At 40.2% G+C, this 9,852-nt stretch overlaps 1 protein-coding gene across 10 annotated transcripts in view; it reads left to right on the top strand.

Annotated features, from left to right (window-relative positions):
- The window catches only part of LOC310894376 (nuclear pore complex protein Nup153-like), a 174,376-nt gene that overhangs the window by 42,455 nt on the left and 122,069 nt on the right, over window positions 1-9,852 (top strand). The gene's annotated exons all lie outside the window — the stretch shown is intronic.

The following is a 9,852-nucleotide window of genomic DNA, read 5'->3' on the forward strand; positions in this document are numbered from 1 at the left end:
CTCACACAAAGAAGCAACCCAACAAATCCCTGTTCCCAGCCACGTTGCTTTCATGCTTTGGGAAGAGTTAACTGCAACAGCTCTAACTGTGATGCCACCTCACCCCCTCCACCTATGTGAGGTTCTTTGCCTTCTGTCTCCTCCTACATGTACACCTGCACTAGAACCAGGAAGAATGTGCTTCCTACAATACTCCAAGAGCCTCTTCTGTTTCAGGATGTCATCATTTCAATTCAGGACTGAAAGTATTCCTAGCAAAAACCCAACAGCTAATAGCTAACAGAAGCAGTTGCTGGTGATCAGCTACAAGTAACCTGGAAGTACTGAGGAGTCACAAAAGAGAATTTGCATTACATTTAAGAACAGCATGCAGCTTAGGACCACTGCTTTCACTGACTACACTAAGCCATAAAAAAGAATTGGATTCTTACCTGCCATCACAGCAATTATGGTTTATGTTGCCCCCAAAACACACACGGCAGTACCACAACTGTGTCAACTAGCTTTAACAGCTTCCCCAGCTATTAAGTACAGTAATTTCTGCTTCCTTTTTTTTCTTGGAGGAATATTCTTTTGTTTCCAGCCTCACTTACTTATTATACACACTGTTAATTAGCAACTATTTCTCCATACTCATAGGGTTATGGAGTCCCTATGACTGGAAAAGACTCTGTACCCTTCAAGATAAGAACAGCATAAAGGCAGCAACTCGCAAGACTGCTCTAGCTTAAAGCAAAGCTTTCCTCATTGCTCTCATCTCCTTTGACTTGAGTACTGTCATCCTTCTACCAGAGCTTTAAAAACTTCATTACCACGAATGAAGGAAGACCAGAGCAATCAGAGAGGGTAGCAGAGGGTATAACTTAAGGAGCTGTTACTAGGATTTTTTTGTTGTTCCTGGTGGACTATTTTTCTCCTTGCCAGCAAGGAGGGAAAACCAGCAAGTTGTTTTCTCCAAGATTTGTTTTTTTTAGGTTTAAGAACACGGATTATGTTGTAGCAATTTCTTCGCTGTAAAGCGTCAGCTGAGAAGTCTAACAGTAAGAAGGGCAAGGGAAAACTGAATGCTGATGCAGAGAGTGCCAGCAGACATCATCCTCATTCCACGGGATGTTTGTAGCTATGGCAGTTGAAGTCTACACTTCCATATGCTTAACATACCCTATTTATAAGCCAATTTTAGCTGACCTAGCATGTATCAGTAGTACAGTTAGAGCCAGCAGCCTGCAGGAAAAAGTGGGCACAGGTGTTTCCATAGCAAGGCCTGTGAGTGTCTCCCATACATACTTCCAGTCTAAGCAAGCACATGAAAGGCTTGGCTTGTCGCTTACCTAAGGAACCAGGAAAACAAGGGAAAGCTAGATTTTGCTTGTGTCCTAATGCCCATATAAAAATAAAGACAGATGAAATACCCTTACTACCTTGTTAAATTCCATAAGCCGGAAGAGAACGTGCTGCACACAGGTACAAGTAAAATCCCTTGCTGGCAGGTTTGCAGAAACAAATTTTTTATTTACACAGGCAAGTCTTATCTTTAAGATAAGACCCCATTTACCTCTTTACATTTCTCGAATATTTACATGACTTCATGATGCTCCAAGAAGAGAGTGATGAACAAAAAGATTACAGAAACTGTCAAAAGCATAGCAAAAAAACCCCAACCTATCATTGTGCTTTAAAACTTATGAGCTAGAATAATGTAGAAGAAATGTAGTTTTAGCACTTTGGTCCTAACGGTCATGCTCTAGAAGACACTTAAATAGCAGAGGGGATTTCAGAAGTGACCGTATCCAGAGGTTGCCAGTGACAATTCATGAGTGAATCGTAGAGTTCTTCGCTTGTCTCCGTGAATTGTCTGTTCATTTCATCAACATCCAAGTAGAGCTGTGGATCTGAAAATAAAAGCCTGGTAAGTCCAAGTATCAAATCTGAGGCATGCGCACAAAAAAACTTCATGTGAAATGGCTAATAAAATGTATTTTAAGCTAAGTGTAATAAGCTATTAGATCTACTAATTTTAGTGAGGTATTTAGTCCTCTAAAATTTTGAGCCTCACAGCTCCAACTTTTGGGAATTTGTATATTAGAAGGCTGGGACTAGAATTGTCTTTCAAGATAAAGACAAAGACAATGTTTAAGATAGTAAAGATAACGTTTAAGGATAATCAGCCATGAAACCCTCCCAAGAGTCATTTAATTCACTTCTACGGCAATACACGTTACATAGGACAGTTTCTAAACACTAACACAAAATGCCTCCACGTGAGGAACTTTGCAAACCTTCCAGGACACAAATATGTTTTGTACCGTATTTGTAAGTGCAAGCTGAATCCTCCTTTTGGAATCTGCAACATAAGCTTTTACCTCAGGGTGGAGAACAAAGCTTTTGCATATTACTGAGTTTCTAATATAAAATCTGTTTAGCGGAACCAATACAAAGAACAAAATTCTGTCTTAGACTATTTTCAAATGGGAATGAAGGCACAGGTACAAGAAACCTGCTGCGAAGCATTGACAGTGTCCCGTTTTACTTGATGCGGTCAGTGTATGCTGTATCAGCTTTAAAACCCCAGCTGATTGCAGATCAACCCCACAGAGGTTTGACCTCAGCTGAATTTTCAAGATGTTCTTCATCCAGTAGAGGTTGGCTTGTATTGTTAAAAGGCACAAGGATGGCTAAACTCAAGTGACAATGATAGAACCCTTATTACCGTCAGTAATTAGGTCATCACCGATTGCAGTCATAACTGAAGATTCCTGAAAGACAGAAAAGGCTAAGTTTAATCATAACTCATTTCAGAAAGCATCACAGATTCAAAGTGCTGCAGTCTCAACCCATTCCTTCTTCCTACAACTACAAGGATAGATGGCATTTTATCTATTTATTTTTAGAAGAAAGCCAATATTACAGTACAGGTTGGAAGGGACCTCCGGAGGTCACAACTAATACATTGACCACGATAAGACCACTTACAACAACTGTTTAATTTGCTTTAAGCAAAGCAAATCAGAAGAACAGGAACAGAAGAAGCAATTATGCTGTCAAAACCATTCTTTGGTATGCGTGAACAAATAATGGTGTATAAATCACTAATTCTATGGATTTACTATTTAAGCACTTAAATACAAACACCTCTGAATGGAATCTGCTCTTTTAACTTCACACTAAGCAGAAAGCATGTTTTCAACTTCGGATTCTTTTTGCTGATTCACACAAATCTGTACAACGTATTATCTGTGAAATATTTTCTTTACAGCAAGCGTGCAGTATCTTTACCTCAAAAACAGCTGGAGCCATTAAAGAATCTCCTAAAGAGCAGTCTCCAACAGCTTGCATGCTGTCACAGGGAGCATAGGAGCTGTAGTTGTAGTCAGCGTAAGCATCGTAACTCCTCTGCGAGTGGTAGTTCTGGTACTCTTGGCAATAATCATTATAGTTGTATGACTGGTACCGCTGCAATTCTGCTTTCAGTCTGAAACATGAGAAGTTGCATACAGTCAGAGAACAAGAGACTGTAAACCCAGTTCTGAACTTAAACAATTTGTCAGCTTACATACTTCAAAACTTAAAAGGAAGCTTTCCTAAACAGTCACCTAAGTGACAGCTTAAGTCACAGCTCAAAACCTCATTTCTATAGAAGCAAGCATCCTCACCTTTGCCAATACCAGAAGGAATTGTTCTCATGGATTAACTCCAGAGCCTTGACATGGTTACCTGTACACATCAAGTATTTTTAGCGTTGGCATAAGCAAGCTGCTGCTAAGTCTCTGTGCTTTGCTAAAGATTGATTTAAGACCAGAGACATTTATCAAGCACAGCTGCTTTAAAGATGCAGTCTTAACCCTTCTATCTTTTGTTTGGTTAATTACTAGATCTTATTTCCAGAAAGAAGGGAATGGAGTCAGATTATCCATTTCAAAGAAGCATCTGACGCTGCCTGTCAGTTTGCCATGTCTACCTCCACCTGCTCAGTTTTTTTGTTTGTTTAAAGTCCATTAAACATTCAACAGCTGCCAACTATACCGCTCAGGTGAAGTCAGTCTTGCTTAACAACACAATCGCGATTCTCCAGCATGACGCCTTATTATTAGTGGGAGAATTACAAAATACGCTGGTTCTTAAGAAGAAAGGGCCAGCTGATTAGCTTTCACTACTTTCCCTTTCAAGATTTTCTCAGGGGCAGCTTCAGACTAATGACAAGAACCAAGACAAGTGCTATCTGTACTAAAACTGAGGTACACTGCATAAAGAACATTCAGATAACCCAGCTGCATATTCAAAAAAATCCGCTGTTTAGACTTGTCTTCACTGATTCTGTACAGGCAGACCTCCTGTGTTTGCAGTGCCCAGTTTCTCTGACTTGAATTGGGGATGCAGAGAAGTGAGTTCTATGCTTTTGGGGAAGAATACAAGCTGAAGGCATTCTGAAATAGCTTCCAAACTAAGCAAACATGAGGGACAAACTAATCCAATGGCTGGGTATTTCAATGCTAAGAGAGCACGGTACTCAGCCATTCAGAAACGTATTACTGATGTGTATTTTAATACCTACATTTGTTTCAATACTGCAAAGCTACACAAGTTCTAATAAAGAGGTAATCCATTGTCTTGTTACTGTAGTAAACAAACAGAAGATACATCATCTTAGGTCTTCTGCTTCCAACTGCACTCTTCCTACATACAGTTGTGTAGGGAAGGAAAATCTGAAAATACTGTTGACGTTCTTCTGGATAGCCGAAGCAAGAAAACATGTTTGTGGCTTATTCTTGTTTTCAAAATAAAACAATATTAATTTAATCAAAAAATTTTGGCAAAGAAGTTTGGACAGTGCTCTCTTGGAGAAGAGCATTTCCATTCTAAAGCAGAAGGAGGCAACATTTGCAGAATTATGCTAGGTAAACAGAAACAGAAGTGTCATTTTTTACTATTTAACAGAACACACAAGCTAACCTCATGAACATACTGAAATTGTTTATATGAAGTCCTGTTTTGTCAGTATCCTGGATCAAAGTTCATCAAATTTGGTATCAATTCTTTAACCGTTCAGAGACCTGAATTGCCTTAAATAAGTGATAGAACTGAGCCGGTAGAGTAAGAAACCCTCTCAGGAAGTGCTAAGCTTTAAACTCCCCATTGCCCTAAGCTCATGAAAAGCAAAGAATAGCATTCTAAACCTGTTCTAGTAATAACGCCTTTGGCTTTCCCCCTGTGTTCCCATTTTTCCCCCCCACTTCTTTCCTGTCAACCCACTGTAAAACTAGTTATGTGCTTCTCTCAAACTAGAGGGAAAGCTCTAAGAACAAGAACTCCCTAGCATATAAAACCACTTGTTGTCCCTTCTACCTTATGCAGGCCCAAACCTGAAAATATTTACCAATGCATTCAGCTTTGCTACTGTTGAGAAACAAGGCTGGTTACAATGGCAGCTAAGCCCAAGTTGCGCTGTCTGGCTAGACTTAACAGTTGGATTCCCCCAGCCATCCTGAAGCAGGTTGATGAATCCAGGGAGTCAAAACATAGGACTTCTGCATTTCTGGTTTTGTAGACTGCATCCTGTGTGCAGCCACTACAGCAAGGGCCACAGACTTTCCAAAGGCAGAGCTACAAGAATCTGATTATTTAGAATAACTGTATCAATGCACAACTCCTTGGTTACCTTTTAGAAATTCCTATGCTCAGCCGGATTCCTTTTCCCCCCAGACCTGGTGCGTTCTGGCAGTCTTCCAGTGCCCTCATCTGATCACCTTGCTCACCAAATCTGACATAGGCATACCCTCTACTATTTTCAAAAGGGAGAAAACCAATTCTAGTATGCATAACAGTTACAAAGCTAACGAATTCAGTTTCTGTCTTCTACAAAAAACAGAAGATAGCAGCTACTATAGCTTCTATTACTTAAGCAACCTCTCTGGCATGTGCACGTGCACAGAAAAGGCTTTCACCAAATTAAAAAACTTGGGCCAGAAGCAAAAAGCTTATTCCTTGGTAGCATTAAGATGCAACTCACTGAGAGCCAGCAAAACAATACATTTTAAGTGCTCTCTGCGTAAGTAATCAGATTCCATATTTCTGCATATACAGCAGTTAATCAGTTAGCACTAACCCACTCCTTTTGGAGCCACAAACTTTATTGGTCACAAACACCAAGAGCTGGCTGTAATTATCTGAACCAGTATTAACCGGTACCTCTGAACTCTTCAAACAAAAATATCTTTCAGGTGCTCTTAGAAGAACAACATCAATTGCCTGCAACAATTTGATGGCTTTGCTAAACGGAGCACTGAAAAGCACAGTGGTACAGTTTCTTTTGTAGCCTGTTCAGAAATTATAGCCCCGTGCCTACAGCTTCAAATCAGGCCAAGCTTACCAGCCCAACTCTTACAGCTTAAGTTCACTGCACTCGAATGCCTTCAAGACGTGCTTTTAGGAGCCATGGAGAAGAACCCTCTGGTAAGACCACCATTATAAAGTACTGAGTGTCGTTTTACACTTAAAATAGAACTATCTGTTACAGTCATTCATCAGCTTTCCCTAGGCTGCTGCTCTCTCACTACTGAATGTGATCCTGCTCTCAGTTTCCCACTAACTTTTTCCCCCAGCGTTTATGGCCTCTTTTCATCTATGACACTTTTAAGGGACTACACCGTGTTGAAAAATGCTGGTTAACATTTCCTTTTACACACGGTGCCTCATCAAATTTTCCTGACTAAACCAAACCCCAGAACCTTAACTAAAAGAGGAAGCACACAAACACACACGCCTCCCTGGCCACCATATCTCCCCAAAACATATCTGTTCAGTAACAGACCAACTGTAAGAATACTGCGATTAAAATCAGTATAGCTCTATACACTGCTTTTGTTCGGGATTACTAGCTAATGTCCTTCCCCTTACCCCTTCTGGAATTAATACTGAATTCTGTACTCTAAAACGCGGTTCTTAAGTCATACAAATGACATTTAACAATCAGAATTTTTCCACACAGTGATCCTCAATAAAAACTTCAATCCTCTACTGCAGTCTTTCAACAAATTAAAGGAATACAAAACTGGCTAATAACTGTTCAGTGATTTTTGGACCTTTGTAGCACTAGAGTAACAGCAGTACACTCTGCAGCATAGTTGCAAGTACGTGGGAATAAGATACTCTCTCTCATCTCTTTTTTTCTCTGAAAAGTGTGAGGCCTCTATTTCACCCTACTAAAGATTTTACCACCAACTGTACTGCTAGCATTGAGACACTACAACTTCTGTGCTTGTATGAGATGCAGGACAGGTTCCTTAAGGTGTCGCAATTTTTTGTCTAAACCTAGTGTTGAGATCAAAAAAGGGATTGCTACTAATTGCGTACGTATCAATAACCAGGACAGAAGACATGCTGCATATAGGAATTAAACTTTTTCTAAAGCTCTAGTACATGAACATATCAAATCCCGCAGATTTTTTCTACTATGGTTTCAGAGGTCTTACTTGATGGACATAAGCGCACAAGTGAAGACAAAAGATACACTGTTTACCTGAAGTACTGGTTTGCAAGTACTGCTTCTCTTCTGTCCTTCCCAAAATAAACTGTGAGGCAGCTGCAGACTCTGCACCTGAACACTCTGAGTGAACACCGAATGTAAATGATGGCAAGGCAGCATTTTGTGGACGCAGCCGCAGCACCAAAACCTGCAGAAATAAGTGAATGTCAAGTCCGTAACCCACGGTGTATCTGCAGTACGTGAAGGTTTGAACTACATTCTAGTCCTGATCTTTCCAGTCAAAACTGTTTAAAAAACAACCCACCAAACAGTAAAACAAACAAGAAAACCCCATGCTTCCTCTCTACATAAAACTTTTCACAATTGTGTTTTCTGCCCACCACCTGGCTTTAAAAAGTATACGAACTTCTTTGATGTTTTTAGTCTGAACTCCAAATGAACAAAGTGTAGGGCATGTAAAGAACAAGCACGTCATTAATGAAAGCTTTTCTCTAAAAAGGATAAACTTATTCTTGGGGAAAAGTGTGGAAACAGATGTTATCTAGGCAATATTCCTACAGGAAAAACGAATAATTTTGCCACACCTCAAAGGAAAAAATAATTGTGCTTAACAGGGAAGAAAATAAAAAAAATCAGAGCAAACCAAAAAATAAATCACAGAATATGCATCCTCGTTTTAATCATTAAGTATTACCTTTGAGCTCTGCTTTGGTGCTTGGCTTTGCACTTTCACAGGCTACACACTTCGTGGCCTCTGCTTTGTTTTGAACCAAGCAGGTCTCCCAATCCCAGCTTCCTTCAGGCTTCTTGAGTTTGTCTAAATCCAGAAATTCTCCAGAAGGAGCAGAAAATGCAGATGCACTGCTACTGGTCACAGGTGTTGGACCCTCTGTGAGACAAACAAGACAGTTAACCATCCTGTTTGAACATGAACTATAAAATGAGCATTAACTTTTAAATTTGATTTGTCAAATCCCACAGAAATGTTCAAAACTACTCCGCAACTCCCCCCCCCGCCCCTGAAAAAAATAAAAGCCACCAAAAACCCACAAAGAAACAAACAAACAAACAAAAAAACCAGAGTGGAACTCAAAGCTTCCAAACAACACACAACTCTGTTCAGCACACAAGCTTCTGCTGCTGTTGACGACAGTGTAACCTCCATAAAGAGGCCTGACAGGTGCCTTTTAAAAAAAAGGTGCCTTTTAAGAGAGAAGCAGAAGATAACGCTTCAAATTCAAAACCGGAAAGACAAGAATGGCTCTTCCCTTCCACAGCACACGCAGAAAACTTTTATCCTAGTATTACTTGCATCGCTCTTCCTCTTGACAAGTGCAATGTAACCGTGCAATTCACTGCACCATGGTCACAGTAAACCCCTCATTTCCAAAATTCCTCCTTGCAATGGCAAGAGCCTCAGACAAAGATGCCGACTGACCGCTCAGAGGTTGGAAGTCCAAGAGAATCAACTCTGTCTGAAATCCATTATCTTACCTCATGAAATTTCAGTCTTACCGCACAGGATGATTACAAAAGCCCGGTCTAGCCCATCTTAATTTGTTTCTTCCACGATATATTTGCACAGGTGTTTTTCGATGTAATGGCATGTTAAATGACATTTAGAGTCAAAGTTAGAATTAGAATCGTATTTTAAAAACAATACAACCACGCTCAAAATCAATTACGGTCACACACAATGGGAAACAACCCAGTACTGCCCTGAAGAAGTTACCCAGCGGGTCACTCGCTTTCTTGAAGCCTACCACTGACCTTCATAGGCATCTCTCTGCTTTAGCTTAAGACTAGTTAAGACTACACTGTCTTGAAATCTGGCTTCACATCTCCCCTCAATTACATACAAACGGTGAGTAGAGGCATTTTGGACACATTCTGTAATTTTTTTTACTTATTTTTTGAAAGAGAAAAACGCAGTCATTTTTAACTCTTTCTATGGAGTTCTCATTTTCGCCAGTGAAAAATCACTATGTTGTTTTTAAATTAAGTCACTCACTTCAGCCATCTTCCCTCACCAGCTGCAAAGCCGGGGGTATCTGCATTGATCCAGCTCCGTACTAATACATTTCACAATCAGTTCAATTTATGCGACAGGCTGGAACCTGGGCTGAGACCTCTGAAGTGCCTGTAAACCAATCCTGCAGACAGCCGCTAACCCATCAACCGTACCTGGGAATCGTGTTGCTTAAAATATTCCATATATGCAACGTACTTTTATTCTGTACAAGATTCACAGAGGCTAGGATGGAAACAACAGGAAAAAAAGGACCATACCTGGTTTCTCAGACTGACAGGCTACACATTTGTTATCTTCCGTCTTATTTGGTACAAGGCATATTCCACAGTCCCAAGAG

Source organism: Anser anser (assembly GCF_964211835.1).
Source record: "Anser anser genome assembly, chromosome: 2".
Taxonomy (NCBI): Eukaryota; Metazoa; Chordata; class Aves; order Anseriformes; family Anatidae; genus Anser; species Anser anser.